The sequence below is a fragment of the Schistocerca gregaria genome, chromosome 9 (assembly GCF_023897955.1).
Source record: "Schistocerca gregaria isolate iqSchGreg1 chromosome 9, iqSchGreg1.2, whole genome shotgun sequence".
Lineage (NCBI taxonomy): Eukaryota > Metazoa > Arthropoda > Insecta > Orthoptera > Acrididae > Schistocerca > Schistocerca gregaria.
The window spans coordinates 23247140-23263986 of NC_064928.1; the positions used below are offsets into that span (position 1 = coordinate 23247140).

The 16847-nt window shown below is 43.3% G+C and overlaps 2 protein-coding genes across 3 annotated transcripts in view; both read left to right on the forward strand.

The window, feature by feature from the left end:
* Nucleotides 1-16847, forward strand: part of LOC126292139 (uncharacterized) — a 670252-nt gene that overhangs the window by 147533 nt on the left and 505872 nt on the right. The gene's annotated exons all lie outside the window — the stretch shown is intronic.
* The window catches only part of LOC126292140 (uncharacterized), a 383319-nt gene continuing 368025 nt past the window's right edge, over nucleotides 1554-16847 (forward strand). Inside the window, exon 1 of the mRNA XM_049985979.1 lies at nucleotides 1554-1899. The gene's annotated coding sequence lies outside the window, so the exon portion shown is untranslated. The remainder of the gene's footprint in view (nucleotides 1900-16847) is intronic.

Here is a 16847-nt window from a genome sequence, read left to right on the forward strand (position 1 = left end):
GGGACAGTATGATTGGGGCTTGAGCACCTCCCGCTGGACACTAGGGCTGATGTACCCCCAACCCTACCTTCTTATCAACTTCCCTCTTTTACGCAGTTTTACTTGATTTTAGGTGCGGTTTGTCTCCTTTTCGGCCGCACCCTCTTTCTATTTTGGAGGTAGCGCTCTGCTGAATTGTGGGTTCTTTTTGACGCATTGACTGCAATTGAGCAGAACTGGGAAAACTGTGTGAGGGACAACTCCCGCCGCATGCAGAGGTCCGGGGACACCCCCGTGCTGCCTTACCAATTTCTCTCCTCTCGTTTTTATTATTCATAATACGAATAATGTCCACTACATTTTTAGCGTTCTCACTTTTACTGTAGTGAATCCGCCGACTAGAAGGCTGTAACTGTCTTCGCCCTTCGTCAGGATGGCGGGGGTTGGATGCGGTGCGTGGTTCCTCCCGCTATTGGACAGGCTCTGGGAGACGCGTGGCCTGCCCTGACCTACTTACTGGCCTGACCCATTTACTTCCCCGTAATTTATCTGTTAGCTCTCACGCCAGTATTGCCTTCAAAGCCTCGTACTTTACTTTCATCATCGGAACACGTACTTGGCGGACGTCACTAATTCCGGACGAACTACCCCTGGATCGAGGGATCGATACCTCGCTTTTTAGTCCCCTAACCTCCAGTCAACCAACCAATCAATGAAGATGAATGATAAGGAGGACAGAGAGTTCGCAGCATTTTAAATTACACATTTTTCTGTTCTGTCAGAAGAGTAGTGTGCTCATGTAGCTGCTGCCTGCCTACTTTTTATTTACCCCACGTCTGCTTCGTTCTCAGTCAGCGGTTTTTAGACAAATACTGTACCTGCAGTTTCCAGAGTACGTTATATGGCTCTGTTTCTTACTCGGAATGAAATGCTTAAACTTGCTTTCTATTTTTGGTTTTGTACATGTGAGAGATCTGGATTTAAATGTTAACGTGAGGGGTCGTCATAAAATTCTAATTTTATCGTAAAAAAGTTACTGATTAAGTTTCTGTTTGTTTGGAGATTTATGCCTGCAGTCGTCCCCGCAGCACAGTATCACAGAACGTAGCTAGAGCAGCCAGAACAAAATGGCGCACATCATTGTTATAATGATACTGTTTTGTCTTTGCGAAACTGTGGTGTGGGGACTTGATGTGCACCAGGGCTGCAGGCACGTACGTCCAAACAAACACAAAATAACACAACTTTATAATGAATGAAAAGCACCAGTTTGCTTTTGTTCTACAATATTACTTTTATTATTAACCGGTTTTCGGCTTACAAGGCCATCTTCAGACGTTTACTGTAAGATGTTACTTATTGTGTGTTTCTACTTCAGTCTAGATGTGTTACTTCTCTTCCAATGTTGTCCGCTAAAATTTAACTTCTTTGGTGATAATACTCAATAAATGTCTGAAGATGGCCTTGTAAGCCGAAAACCGGTTAACAATAAAAGTAATATTATAGAACAAAAGCAAACTGGTGCTTTTCATTTGTTATAATGTTGTTCTACCAAGAACCGACGGAAGATTCTGTTAATATGAAACATAACTTTATGTTTTCGAGGTGATAATTAGAGTTTTACGTCGTTATGGTGGTTTTGCCAGTCGCACGTTAAGGTTATAGTTGATCCCATGTTTTACGATAGCTCATTGCGGAAGTAACGCAAAATGTACGAGTTTGTCGGAACCGGCCTCTCTTCATCTCTGAGAATCGATCACACTTGTAAGTTAAAAAGTAATGACTGCACATTCTCTTTTGAGAGTTTGTTCCAGGGTCTCGAAGGGTGACAACGCCATCAGACGCCGTTTCTTGAGGCGTGTGCTGCTCGGTCGCTTCCAGCCCATTGCTGTGTGGACGTCAGAAGGACCGTCCCTCATGGTGAGTACAATGCCAGGCATTGGCCCTCTGTTCAGTAAGATGTGAGTGTATACCAGGATGTGCTCTTATTTGGCAGATTAGAAGTGTGTGCCGGACTGGGGCACAGTTTTAATCTGCTAGCAAGTTTCACAGATGTATAAATCATTGTATACACCTGACGCTTTACTGTATAAGTTGTGCGGAAGCATCAGACAGTCGCTGGGTGGCATGCCATGTGCGAATCCCGGGAAATGAAATCGCTTACACGTCAGCAAGAAAGGCATGTGGGGAAAGTAAAGTACTGCCCCTTGCTGCCCTCTTCAGTTCTAGTTGTTGCTAGTGGATGAAAGGTATGTCTCAGTGGCAGAATGTGTGGCTGGAGGTACAGAATAAGAAATTGAGGCCGATGAAGGTTACAGTCTGTAATCGGACAAGTACGGGTTTTTCATTCTCTCCTCTTCCAAAAGGGGACTAAAAACATAGATTTGATCAGCATTTACTGCGTGTTCAGGGTGGCGCACGACACGCGTCGTCATTTTGCTTTTTAATAAGTACTTTACTGTCAAAACAAACTGAAACGGACATACACTACCATGGAAAATTGTGTGGAGAATTGTTCTAACTCAGCACAAGCTCAATATGTCCACCATAACTTCCTTCACACAAACACTGATGTTAGCGATAATCTTACGGCACAAGTATTCCGTAATTTCACTGCAAGTTTGTATAACTAGGCGTCTGAGCTCTATTAAGTTATGTGGACGTTTAGAGAAATTTTTTTCCTACAGCTACACCCAGAGAAAGGAGCCGCGTGGGTGAAGGTCCCGACTATTGGGGGGCAAAAATTTTGCGTCGTTGAAACCTGCATGTCGAAACGTTCGTGTAAGAAATGTAACAGAGCGTTTGCAATATGAGGGCTTGCTCCATCTTCCGTGAACTGCTGCGTGTTGAACAGTAAGACGGCAGCAAGAAGCTGTGGAACAAAGTTATTGCGGAGCGCGCTCAAATAACGCGCACTGTTCACAGAAAAAGGTCCAGTAAATCCGTGACTGGTAATTGCAGCCTCTACTGTAAAGCTCGGACCGTGAAGTCGTTCATGAATTACTTGAGAGTGTCCAGTAGCTCAAAATAGTGCATTTCGTTTGTTAAACGAGCGGTCCAAATTAAAATGCGGGTCATCTGAAAACCAAACGTTGTTGAGGGTTTGTTTCCTATCGTCCACCCAGCGGGCAAACAGGAAACTCTACCATTTGTGTTCTGCAATGGGTTTTCGAACAGAGATCATTTTGTACTGGTACATCCGGAGCATATGTTTAAGAAGCCGTTGAATGGAGCTTCTAGATCAGGGGGGCCAAGATTTCGACTCGCTGGCTGCGAAAGTGCTCAGCGTCCACCGCCGCGCCACGCTGTTTGAATGGGGGGTGGGGGAGAGGGGAAAACTGTGAACGCGTCGAAATGCATTTGCATTCTGCTCGGTTTTCTGTTTCACATTTCTCAACAACGTCGGTCACAAGCAAAACTTATTTTCAGTATTATTTAATTATTTTTGGCTCACTGAAGTCATAATTTTTATCTTGCACATAGTGTCAACATCTGGACAAACACAGACAATTTGACAGAGTTTTGCAAATGGTTCAAATGGCTCTGAGCAGTATGGGACTTAACGTCTGAGGTCATCAGTCCCCCAGAACTTAGAACTACTTAAACCTAACTAACTTAAGGACATCACACACATCCATGCCCGAGGCAGGATTCGAACCTGCGACCGTAGCGGTCGCGCGTTCCCAGACTGTAGCGCCTAGAGCCGCACGGCCACTCCAGCCAGCAGAGTTTTGCACTCAAGCTACCACGTATTCGTGACATGATTAGTTTCGTAATCCAAAAAAGGTCTTAGGCACATCGACGGAAATATCGTAGTACCTCCGAAACCTCATTATGGAGACTTGGAAAATCTACCTAAGGAAAGCAACGTATAAGTCCTGGGCAGTTTTGACATAAAAAGGTTTCTCAAAAAAATGGAATTACCAGTTATATCAACACATCAACTGAAATGGCAAACGGTCTCGAAAACAGCACTGAAACAGATGTAAAATTGGCAGTGTCAAAACTATCCTCGTAAGTCTTTCAAAGCCACAATGAATCCTCCAAACCTGCCGTTTTCTTTAACGCCAATGAACTTGGGGAAGTGGGCTGCCTTTGTCACAATGTGTCCCTTCTACAATGCGATTTTCTTTTTAAATGCAGCCTCGATTTTCTTTTTAAATGCAGCCTCGATTTTCTTTTTAAATGCGTTCTCATCAAATCACAAAGCAGTTACGTTGCACTGTCTTACTATGGGCAGTCTGCAATCGAGTCCACTTGAAATGAGAAGTCTTTCCGGATATTCTAATTTTCGTTCGTGCACTCCTCTTTTTTCCTTCATAAATTCAACAATAACGAATTTTAAATCGAAAAATCGTTTCATAAGTGCTCCTTGATTTGACCAACGTACTTTGCAGAAATATATGAACTCCATACTCTTCGTTCAGTGCCATTGTAAACGGTTGCAACTGACAGTGGAATACAAAATTGTTAAGACTTTCGTGGCCACTTGTTGACGAATTGCCTGTTGGCTTGTGTCTCAGGTTCTTCGGCCGACGTTTGTTGGATGATTTTTCCGACGTTTCGCCACCACGAGTAGCTGGCACTGTCAAACCTTCACCCTCCCACGTCAGAAAAATCATCAACCTCCACCGAAGAACCTGAGACAGAACCTAACAGGAATTTTGTTGACAATGGAATAATGCGTGCAACTTCAGAAATTTTACTATTCGCATCACCAATTTCATTTCGTGCTCCATTCCTGCAAATTTAGCACAAAGTACTTCTTTATACGCAGGACAATGAATCACATCTGTCGACCATTTTAATTTTTTGCTCTTTCATTGTCGATTAATCTTTATATACTTTCTGCGTAGTATTGTAATGTCGTTTCATAGCAAATATACAGTACATGTCGCTTATGCGAGTTGAGAATTCTCATCCCTCTCTTCTGTCACCCGCATTCAATTTGAACGATTGCGACAATAGATCGCTAGATTGCCTCTTCTTGTGTCAAAGTGTAACCTCCCCTCACTTATCGACCTTAATGACAGTAAAAATTAAACCGCATGTACCTGATGGAAATTTGGGAAAAGCAATCGTCACCGAAGTTAATCTGTCGGTAAAGAGGGAGGAAAGGGTTACATCTAAATGAAAGGAAAAATGCAAATGAAACTGGTGGAAATTAATTTTGAAAAGAGGTAAAGTTAACAAAGAAGATAATGTGCGGTCGTTACGTTAACAATTAACTGGCTTTAATTAGATATTTGAGATGTGGGGAAAATTACGGTCGCCAGTCCTATGGACAAATACTATAATAACTGGAAAAGAAACGTTATTGCACATATAAATAGCACTAAAAATGTGGCAACTGAAAGTTGACACGTGTTGTGTGAAAACTGAATGTTTGTCAGAAGTAATCAATTTCGCTACACTCTGACTTAATTTAGCAAAAGAATTAATAAAACCGGAAAATTGAAAGTTAATTTAGTGACTGAAATTAATAGTGAGCTTTGTTTCTGAAGCACATCGAAATTCAGTAAAATACGGTTAGTCTTGGGCTACTTGAATCTACGCAATTCTAAAATAAGCGGTTTAACTTTGAACTTGAATTAAATGATTCTGAACAATTAACAGTAGTAAAATTTAGTACATACCAAGCTGAGCTGCAGTCACAGAGGTAAGCTAAAATATGGTAACAAAACTTGCACTCTTAATTTGTGCTTGTGTAATCTAAATATTATAGTCAGCTATGAATACCTTATCTGAACTTTGAAATTAAAGCAGTGAAATCGAATGATATTACTTTAATGCTGACGTTTGAATTTCGAACGACACTCGAGTTCATTTCAGAAAAGGAAGGGACTCTGCTTGGTAATGCAATTCGGACAATGATCAACAAAGGTTCATGCTAAGTTGCTGTATTTTAGTGATGCTAATGGAATAGTTCGAAAAACTGTAGTCTGCTATACAGTTCTAAAACTTTACGTGCTTTCAGTCTTCCTTGTTGGTTGATTGAAGGTTTGAAGTCGTCGATCGAGGAGGTGGCGACAATCACTCGTTGTCGGGCGTAGCTGTTGCAGAAGCTGGATGTTGGCGCGCCTTCTTCTTGACACGGTCACCAGGCGAAACGGGCTCTTGATGTGTGCCAGCTAGTGTTTCCCGTTCGCGACATCGTGCCAGAAACTATCATAGCAAGTCGAGCGCAATTACATGCTGCCAAACCCCGGAAGCGCGGCAACTCGCGGGAGCGCCACACAACACACCTGCTCCACCTCCCTACTCCAGCCAGACTCTCCCTGCCCGCGCTCCATGCGGCAGAGTTAACACTACCAAAGATCCTAAACACTTTGGTTGTCCACACGACCTATCGATGTAATCGTTCGAGAGCATAGTGTTCCCTAGGCAAGACCCAGCGTAAAAATACAAATAATATTTACAAAACAAACCAATTATACAGCGACATAAATGCATAAATATACATATATATAAATTGTAAAACATTTACAATATATAAAGACACAGAAATGTCTTATCTTCAGGTAACAAAATAAGGAAAAAAATTATAGTACAATAGATAGAAATAGGAGGATATGCATTTCCGCGGTACAAAAGCACCTGTGAACATCGTTCATACCACGAACAAATAGCTAAGGTTAGACACCGCTAACAGCACGATTCGGCCGGACTCGGAGAGCTGTGCCGACCGAAAAATGTCTCACTGCAGCACTAAATGAAATGTCGCGCTGTTCCGGACGCTTCGAGAAGAACCGAGCAAAGCCGAGTGACAGGTCGGGCCTCGGACTGCCTGCGGCCGCACACGCAGTGGCCGGCCGTGGTCTAGATATAACCATATGCGCTGCTGCCTTGCTGCACGATTCGTCAGTGCTTCTCTGCAGAGCAACGCAATAGTGTCAGGCCAGACACGTCCCGACTGTGATCGCTTCGCTTCCAATATTGAACCTTCGCTTACAAACTGATCATACGGCATGTGAAGGGTGCTCTTGCAAGGGGCCCACCTTGCGTTAAGCTGTTGTCGAAACCGCAGGACTTTCCGTTTCTTGAAAAAGTTACAACTGCCGATCACACTGCTGCGTTGTTATTCGTCCATTGTCTGTCATGTTGTAAACACGCACGTCTCCTAGCGACGGTATCGCGAATTAAGCGGTGACACATTTCAGGCGCCAATCCGTATTTTTATCCCAGCCTGCAGATAAGGTTCCTAGCTCCCTGTAAAACGTCCAACTGGTGCCCAGACGCACTTACCTAGCGTTTCGCGCCGCGTCGCTCCCAAATATATGATTCAGTGTTACGAGTCCGCACAGGATACGGTGGTCGATACGTAATAGCCACTTGATCGTCCAAAGCGCTGCGCGAGTTCTTTCGTTTGTTCGGAGGGCTAAGCCAACAGTGTTCGTCCCTTTCGGCAGGTTGTCGATGACAAAATCGAGGCGCGCACACTGCAGTTTTTTTTAAAACGCACTTACAGAAACTATTTGCTACAAAAAAATCATTTTTGGATTGCTTATAACTTTATTTGGCGTCGTGGTGATGTACTCGTCTTTTCCTTAATGGTTATACTTATTTTAATATTTGCGTCGAAGTAAGACACTCTGCGACATTCGAAAAAGTTTATAATGAATAATAGGTGTCACTATGATTTTGCGTTTGGTGCATAACACATAATATGTTGCAGCACATGAAATTTAGGTAACATACTGAATTTTTGTTTAGACTTTGGTGGAGTTCTGTGTCTGTTATCATTTTCGAGAAAATTGATCTGATCTAGCACACTCATTTCCGATCGCGCGCGCCAGCGATAAAGTCAGAGTGAAATAAGCACAGAATTCGTCACACACTGAAGCGCCAAAGAAACTCGTATTTTGAATACAGAGATATGTAAACAGGCAGAAGACGGCAACCCCTATATATAAGGCAACAAGTGTCTGGCGCAGTGGTTTGTCGGTTACTTCTGCTACAACGGCAGGTTATGAAGATTTAAGTGAGTTTGAACATTATGTTATAGTCGTCGCACGAGCTATAGGTAGCGATGAAGTATGGATTTTCTCGTACGACCATTTCACGACTACACGCTGATTATAGAGAATCCGGTAAAACATCAAATCTCCAACATTGCTGGAGCCGGAAAAAGATCCTGCAAGAACAGGACCAACGAAGACTGAAGAGAGTCTTTCAGCGTGACAGAAGTGCAACCATTCCGCAAATTGCTGCAGATTTCAGTGCTGGGCCATCAACAAGTGCCAGCGTGCAAACCGTTCAACGAAACATCATCAATATGGGCTGTTAGAGCCGGAGGCCCACTCGTGTACCGTTGATGACTCCGCGACACAATCGAGATGACTGGGTCTTTGTGTTGTTCTCATCATTTCATCATCATTCATGCACGTGGCGAGATTGGACTGAGAAAAGGGGGGGATTTTTGTACGGCCGCTGATAACCACGCATTTGAGCGCCCCACAAACTAAACATAATCATCATCATTACCATCATCATCATCATCATCCACGACACAAACTTTACGTCTCGCCAGGGCCCGTCAACACCGTCCTTGGACTGTTGATGACTGGAAACATGTTGCTGGTTGGACGAGGCTCGTTTCAAATTGTATCGAACAGTTGGACTTGTACGGGTATGGAGACAACCTCATGAATCCATGTACTCTTCATGTCAGGAGAGGACTGGTCAAGCTGGTGGAGGCTCTGTAATGGTATGGGGCGTGTGCAGTTGGAGTGATATGGGACCCCTGATACGTCTAGATACGACTCTCACAGGTGACACGCCCGTAAGCATCCTGTCTGATTACCTGCATCCATTCATGTCCATTGTGCATTCCGGCGGACTTTGGCAATTCCAGTAGGATAATGCGACACCCCACACGTCCAGAATTGCTACAGAGTGGCTCCAGCAACACTCTTCTGAGTTTAAACGTTTCCCCTGCCTACCAAACTACCCAGCCATAAACATTATTGAGCATATCCGGCATGCCTTTCAACGTGCTATTCAGAAGAGATCTTCACTCTCGTAGTCTTACGGATTTGTGGAGAGTGCTGCAGGAATCATGGTGTCAGTTCCCTCCAGCACTACTTCATACATTAGTGAAGTCCATGCCATGTTGTATTGAGACACTCCTGCGTGCTTGCGGGGGCCCTACACGATGTTAGGCAGGTGTACCGGTTTCTTTGGCTCTTCTATGTATTTCACAAACTTTTAGAGAATTGAAATGAGTGTTTGGCAAATGATAACACGCAAAGGAGGAAGTATTTTGCCACATGGTTCTTAGGCAAAACTTCAGTACCTGCTGTGTTATACCACTAACTACAGACTTTTTCGGTGAAATAATGTAATTTTTAAGGGCCATCGATAGCTGGTGAAGAGAGAAACAATATGGCTTTTGGAACAGCATAACGGACGACACATTACACGTTTATTTTGGAACCGGGTAATTGCTTTTTCATAAGCTGCTCTCCTTACTTTGACCCAGTTCCTCACTTAATAAACCCGTGTAGTAATCTCTCACAGTAGCGTCTGCACAATATGTTAGTGAGGTGACACTGTGTAAATTGCACTGTGGCTTGGTAGAAGAAGCTTCAAGAGAAAATTTACGTTTTACCCAGAGTTTTGCCACCCATGACTCTTCTCTGACAGCTACAAATGGTTAACTTGACAGGAGAAAATAAATGATTACTTTTTTTCAGTGGAATTATTTTTAGATACTAAATAAACCGGAGGTGACAGATCTTTTTGAATGTCACCATGCAGTTGTGGGTACGGAGGGGCTCCACGGCACTTCCCCTCCAGCACTCGGCATGTCACCTACAGCGCCTGTCGGCTTTCCTACACCACAGCTGCTCTCCCCACGCGTGCCCGCCCTGCCGTATGCGCGTCCACCGACCACATTATTCTGCGCGGACTCTACTTGCTGCCGTCTTGGATCCTCAGTAACTGACACTTATTGGGCGGATTTTACACACAGACAAAAAGTTAGCAACTTATCATGATTTTAGTATTTTCACTGTTGTTACTAAATTCCTCCGTTCGCTCTGTTCGTGTAAATTCGAAAAAATATGAAGTGCAACCGACACTCATTGAATAGTCAACAACATCCGCATCCCCTTTCACCTGCTGTTCCGCTGCCGTTTATGCACTACACCCTCCTCCACCGTGACATCCCCAAAGATATTCTTGGGAGCTATCGACTGGCGTGGGGAGTAGGGAGGATCCCAGCAATTTTGTCACGGCGAACATCGGCCAGTCACACAGTGCAGGACTCGGCCGTGTGACACACAGGAGCCTCCTCCAACCAGCGTGCGGTGCCTGTGTTAAGGAGCAACAGTAGTCGGCGCTCCACATCGTTACTTGCCTGCATTTTATATTCGGACAAGAGAGCAGCAATTTTTCTTGATAACGGATTGTTCACTGATTTAAAGTATCGAAACGGTGTAAAACTTTTTTTTAGTACCGGGCCACCTGCTCAAACCACTGGGTAGATTATTTTAGTGTTCATAATAGTGGCCAGCTACAGTTATCTGAAACGCAGTTTTGCAGTTTTGACTGCCTATTTTTAACAGACTCAGATTTTTATGTGAGCACTTTCGACATACACGACTACAATGCCAACAACTTTTCATTGTTCTTACAGTGGATAGCCGTTTTCCTGTTCGTATTAGTTGACAGGGAGGCACATGCACTAGGAAAAATATTTTAGCATCTTTTTCAGCTAATTCTCGTCTTATACAGCACTTTGTATCACGACTATATTATAGTTTTATTTAAGCGTAAGGAAAGGGTTTGAACGAGACTGAATGGCATACACTCTTCCATACGTGATTTTTAGTAAACGTTTTTAAATGTTGATAAGCAACCGCTTTCTCTGTTGTCATTGACAGACAGTCTATCATGTTTCTACTATGTGTTCAATAATAGCAATTTATTGTTCAGTGTCACTTGCACATTTTTAATTATATGACATATATCGATCACTCTGCATCATCTTCAGATCTTAAACAAACTAAAACCAAATATCTACGGTCTAATATTTTACGGTAAGTAGGAAAAAGAATTTACATACATGTATTATTTACCTAAGTACATTGGTGTCCAAAATTAATGCACAAACGGAAATTTTGCAAGGTTGTGTTTATTTTTCCACAAAACAATATAAACAGGTGATAGTAAAGTAGAAACAATGTAAAGAATACAGAACGTAAACAGTTGCAATGTGCGTAACGGTAGACAAAAATATTTTCGTTTATTTCAACTTAACGGATCTGCACACACTGGTTAATGTGCTCAGTATGGGGTGTGACCACCTCTGGCATCAATACAGGCCTGACAACGACGGGACATGCTGTGAATAATGTCATCAATCTCATGTTGAGGCAATAACGCCCATTCTTTCGGGAAAGCTGCTCGCAAGTCTTGGAGAGTGGTTTGTGGATGCTGACGTTATGCAACGTCTCTCCCTAGTGCTCCCCATGGCATGCTCTGTGGTATTCAAATCGGGGGAGCGAGCAGGCCACGTCTTGCGCGCAGTACCTTCCGTTTCCAACAAAACATCAACCGCTCTTGCTCTATGAGGTCGGTCATTATCGTCCATTACTACGAAGCCTTAGCCCGCACTACCTCGCTACAACTGCACATGAGTTCGCAAGGTCTCGTCACGATACCGGACAGCAGACCGAGCGAGGTGGCGTAGTGGTTAGCACACTGGACTCGCATTCGGGAGGACGACGGTCCAATCCTGTCTCCAGCCATCCTGATTTAGGTTTTCCGTGATTTCCCTAAATCGTTTCAGGCAAATGCCGGGATGGTTCCTTTAAAAGGGCACGGCCGATATCCTTCCCACTCCTTCCCTAACCCGAGCTTGCGCTCCGCCTCTAATGACCTCGTTGTCGACGGGACGTTAAACACTAACCACCACCACCACCACAACACCACCATATACAGCAGTTAAATCTTGCCAATTCACCCATACAGTTTCATGAAGAGGTGTTCGTGTGGTCAGCATAATCCGTGCCCACGACATTAGGGATCGTCCTTTTTATCGGTCTCTTTCCATAATGTTTGGGTCCGAGAATAGCTCTCCAGACCAAATCGAGACTCATTTTTGAGAAGAACATTGGCCCACTCTTTGACCGTCCAGGGTTATGTTGAGGACTTCACACGAGACGTTCCCTTCTGTGAAGACGCATTAGTGGTACACATGTAGCAGGTCTCTAACAGTAAAGGCCACTCAGCCACCGTTTGTCGCGACACAACACGTCCAGTGGATGCTGCGAGGTCTGATGCTAGCTGCCGAGCAGTGTTAAGGCGGTGTCATCGTGACCTTACATCCAAATAACTCTCCTCTCTTTCTGATATCACACGTGGTCGGCCCTGCCCTAGTCTTTGGGGAACTGTTTCGATCTCCATAAATTGTTGCCACGCCCGAGAAACAACAGAACGATTCAAATTAAGCCATCGAGCCTTATCGGTTTGCGACTGTCTGCCTCCATTGTTCTTTTGGCTCTCCACCGCAGAGTGTCTGGTAGATGCCTTCTTTGTGCCATACTACACCGTCAGTGACTGTATATACAGCGGTTGTGGATGTGGGACTATCTAGCAAACCCCCTGACGTCATCAGACCATTAACATGGTTCTCCGTTGTCCGGAATGCCATTTTCCGTACAAAACACAGTTGTATCCACTTGTGTTGACAGTTTGTATGATTATACGGTGAATTAGACACAAGACGGAGAAATAGCGGTTTGTTGCTTTAATTTTGGACACCAGTGTAGATCCTTCGGCACCCGTCTTGTCTGTTCAGAGTCTCATTTCAGAGTACTGTGCCTTGCACCTGCCGTCATTGTTTTAAATAGGTATGCGGAGAAGGTAGGGGATACTGGAGGGGGAAGAGGAAAACAGGGGGGTGGGGGGAAGTAGTGAGGTTGATTGGGGGAGTGCAATCGAAGTAGGGAAGAGAGTGTTTGGGATGTCATGAGTGTAACAAGAGGAGTGTTGTTAAAATTATAAGAAGTGTAATTTTGTAAAAATTCTTGTTAAAATATTAAAAGTGTAGAGCAATGGGTGTGTTAAATGTAAACAGCATTAAATAGTAACATTATAAAACGGAGTAAGGCAGATTGAATGCGTGGAGAGAAGGCGAGTAGGGGTGAGGGAACAGAAGAGGCAGAGATGCTGTAGCTTTAACGAGAAAGGATCTTGTACTATAATTGGAAAAAGTCCTTTATGAAAAAACTCTTCTGTTAAAATAGTAAAACTGTAGATCCATGGATGTGTAAATTTCTAAAAGGGGAAAAATAGTGGATTATAAAAACGGAAATACAGTAGGTGCATAACTTAAACTGATTTAGTATTCAAAAATATTAAAGAAGTGTGAAACTTTGAAAGTATAGAACCACAAGGTCTTACTCTAAAAGTACAAAAAGTAAAATTGTATAAAAATTCTCATCAAGAAAGTGTAGGCCAATAACAATGGGTGTATAAATAGTAAAAGACTTAAAGATCTATCTACAAATTGTAGAAGGTAAATAATGTAGAAAACATGAAATTGCACGAAATTTCATTAAATATTAAAAATTTGCAACATTGAAAGTATAAAATGGTAATTACAGAAGTGAAACTGTGTGCAGCAACTAAATACCGGTACAGTTTCTTTATCTCTCCAGACGGGCATGTCAGCTATATATGATACGGTATGTGTCCGTGGGGTACTCTCTGTAAAATTTAATGCGTATACAGTTAGTAGTAAGGAAGTAATAAATTAAAATATCATGCCCGATGATGCAGTCTTCCTGCATGAACAGCGAAAATGTTGTAAGCGATGAACTTTTTTCCTTTTATCATTTTGTGGGAGGTGCAGCGAGGAAAAGCGTCATAATGTTTGAAATTATATCTAAAGTTTGTTGCAAATGAAAAAGTGCTCTCATTCTCAAATAGTGGGTGGTTATTTGCGCGCAGTGAGTTCGCTGCCTCGATACATACAGCATTTTTTGACGTCGCATTCCTGCGAAGTGTCTTGATAGCGCTGAGAATTGATTGTCGAAGAACTCGTCCAATAGAGGGCCCGGGCGAAGAAGGTGGTCTGAGGACCTTACGGGGACTTGTATGAGCAGCTTTTGGATTTCTTTGACGGGAGAGACGTGGGATGCTTCCACTGTTGTCTTTGTCGTTTACCGTTGGGCTTTCGGAATGCTGTCGGACGGAATCGTCCTGTTGCACGATAACGCCCGCCTCCACACAGCCAATCGGACGGAGGCTACGCTTCAGCGATTTGGTTGAGAAAGACAGCAACATCCTCCGCGCAGCCCGGATCTTTCAACGTGTGATCTTCACACCATTGGCGACCTGAAGAAAGACGTTTCAGTCAGACGAGAAACCGCAAGAGTGGGTGCGGCTGTAGATTCGTCATCGGCCGACTGCGTTCTACGAAACAGGAACTGATCGTCTCCCCCCCCCCCCCCCCCCCCCAGTGCTATAGTTGTTATAACGTGTGTGGTGATTACATTTGAATGGAAGCATTCCGCGGGCCCACGGTGGCTTGGTTTTGACTTGACTGGTCCCCGGTACTCAGCTTTCCCAGAGACGAGTACTATGGCGCGCTGTTTAACAGAAGCACGCATCAGCTCGCTAATAGACTCAAGTGCAGGCGGCATTGTTACCTGAGACATAGCGAAGACACCCAGTATTTGCTATTTGCTCTAAAATTATCTAAGTCAGTGGTGTACAGTCGTCCTGCACATTGCTTACAGCCGCGTGGCACTCAGAACTTTGATGTCAGGCTTCGCTGCTAAACTCCTTCCAACTCTGACTGCTTCTGTACTATGACAGGTACCACGCTACAGCTCATTTTAGTGATGGTTCCTAATGTGGAGTACGGCAGTGGATATTACTTTCACATTCGCAGCTTGCCTTCCCACGTAGCATCAACTTTCCCGTAGTGCTTCCATGATTTCCGTAAATTTCCAATCTCGGTTGTATTGATTTTCAAGTAGGTGTGGCGTCACTAACATGACCGTGTTTCATGCATCGGCCCATTTGCTGCTGCATGTTTTTTGTACATACGTAAAGTTAATGAAATTTGATAGCCATGACAATTCGGTCTCGGAGTAGCAGACTGACAATGACATTGTTCTTTGTGGCTGAAAGCTGCGTGTACTACGGATGATCTCCCTAAGGATGGCATTCCTGATTTCCATTTTCAGCCCCACAGTGCTTCTTGTAAGTCAAGCTGCGATCAAGCGTTACACCCAAATATTTTTGGTATGGCTTCACTATTGGCTGACCCTTTCACTTCATTTATGTCTACAAAGACCTCACAGCAGACACGGCGTGGAATGATGGAACCACGTCTAATCCACAGTAAAAAGACTGGCGCAAAAAAATCTGTGTGGCTCCTTTTAAACCAGTCTAATACACTCTAAGAAAAAAAAAACCGACACACCAAGAAGAAATTATCAGAATGAGACAGAAATCGGTCGATGTGATGTACATGTACAGACAAACAGATGATTACAGTTTCAGAAAAATAGGATGATTTATTGATTTGATTATGGAACGATTTTCACAAATTTAACAAGTTAGTATCACTTTGGCTCACCTATGGTCCTTATGCAACCAGTTATTCGGCTTGACATTGACTGATAGACTTGTTGCATGTCCTCTTGACAGATGTGAAAATTACTGAAATTTCAGTTTAATAAGTCACGGCTGCAAAATACTAACGTGAATTCTTTACAGACGAATGGAAAAACTGGTAGAGGCCGGCCTCGGGGAAGATCAGCTTGGATTCCGTAGAAATGTTGGAACAAGAGAGGCAATACTGACCCTACGACTTATCTTAGAAGATAGATTAAGGAAAGGCAAACCTACGTTTGTAGCATTTGTAGTCTTAGACAAAGCTTTTGACAATGTTGATTGGAATACTCCCTTTCAAATTCTAAAGGTGACAGGGGTAAAATACAGAGAGCGAAAGGCTATTTACAATTTGTACAGAAAGCAGGTGGCAGTTATAAGAATCGAGGGGTATGAAAGTGAAGCAGTGGTTGGGAAGGGAGTGAGACAGGGTTGTAGCCTCTCCCCGATGTTGTTCAATCTGTATATTGAGCAGGCAGTAAAGGAAACAAAAGAAAAATTCGGAGTAGGTATTAAAATCCATGGAGAAGAAATAAAAACTTTAAGGTTCGCCGATAACATTGTAATTCTGTCAGAGACAGCAAAGGACTTGGAAGAGCAGTTGAATGGAATGTATAGTGTCTTGAAAGGAGGATATAAGATGAACGTCAACAAAAGCAAAACAAGGATAATGGAATGTAGTCGAATTAAGTCGGGCGATGCTGAGGGAATTAGATTAGGAAATGAGACATTTAAATAGTAAAGGAGTTTTGCTATTTGGGGTGGAAAATTAATGGTGATGGTCGAAGTAGAGAGGATAGAAAATGTAGAATGCAATGGCAAGGAAAGCGTTTCTGAAGAAGAGAAATTTGTTAACATCGAGTACAGTTATAAGTGTCAGGAAGTCGTATCTGAATGTATTTTATGGAGTGTAGGCATGTATGGAAATGAAACATGGGACGTTAAGTAGTTTGGACAAGAAGAGAGTATGGTGCTACAGAAGAATGCTGAAGATCAGATGGGTAGATCTCATAACTAATGAGGAGGTATTGACTAGAACTGAAGAGAAGAGAAAGTTTGTGGTACAACTGGTTAGAAGAACGGATCGGTTGGTAGGACATATTCTGAGGCATCAAGGGATCACCAATTTAGTATTGGAGGGCATCGTGGAGGGAAAAGATCGTAGAGGGAGACCAAGAGATGAATACACGAAGCACATTCAGAAAGATGTAGGTTGCAGTAGGTACTGGGAGATG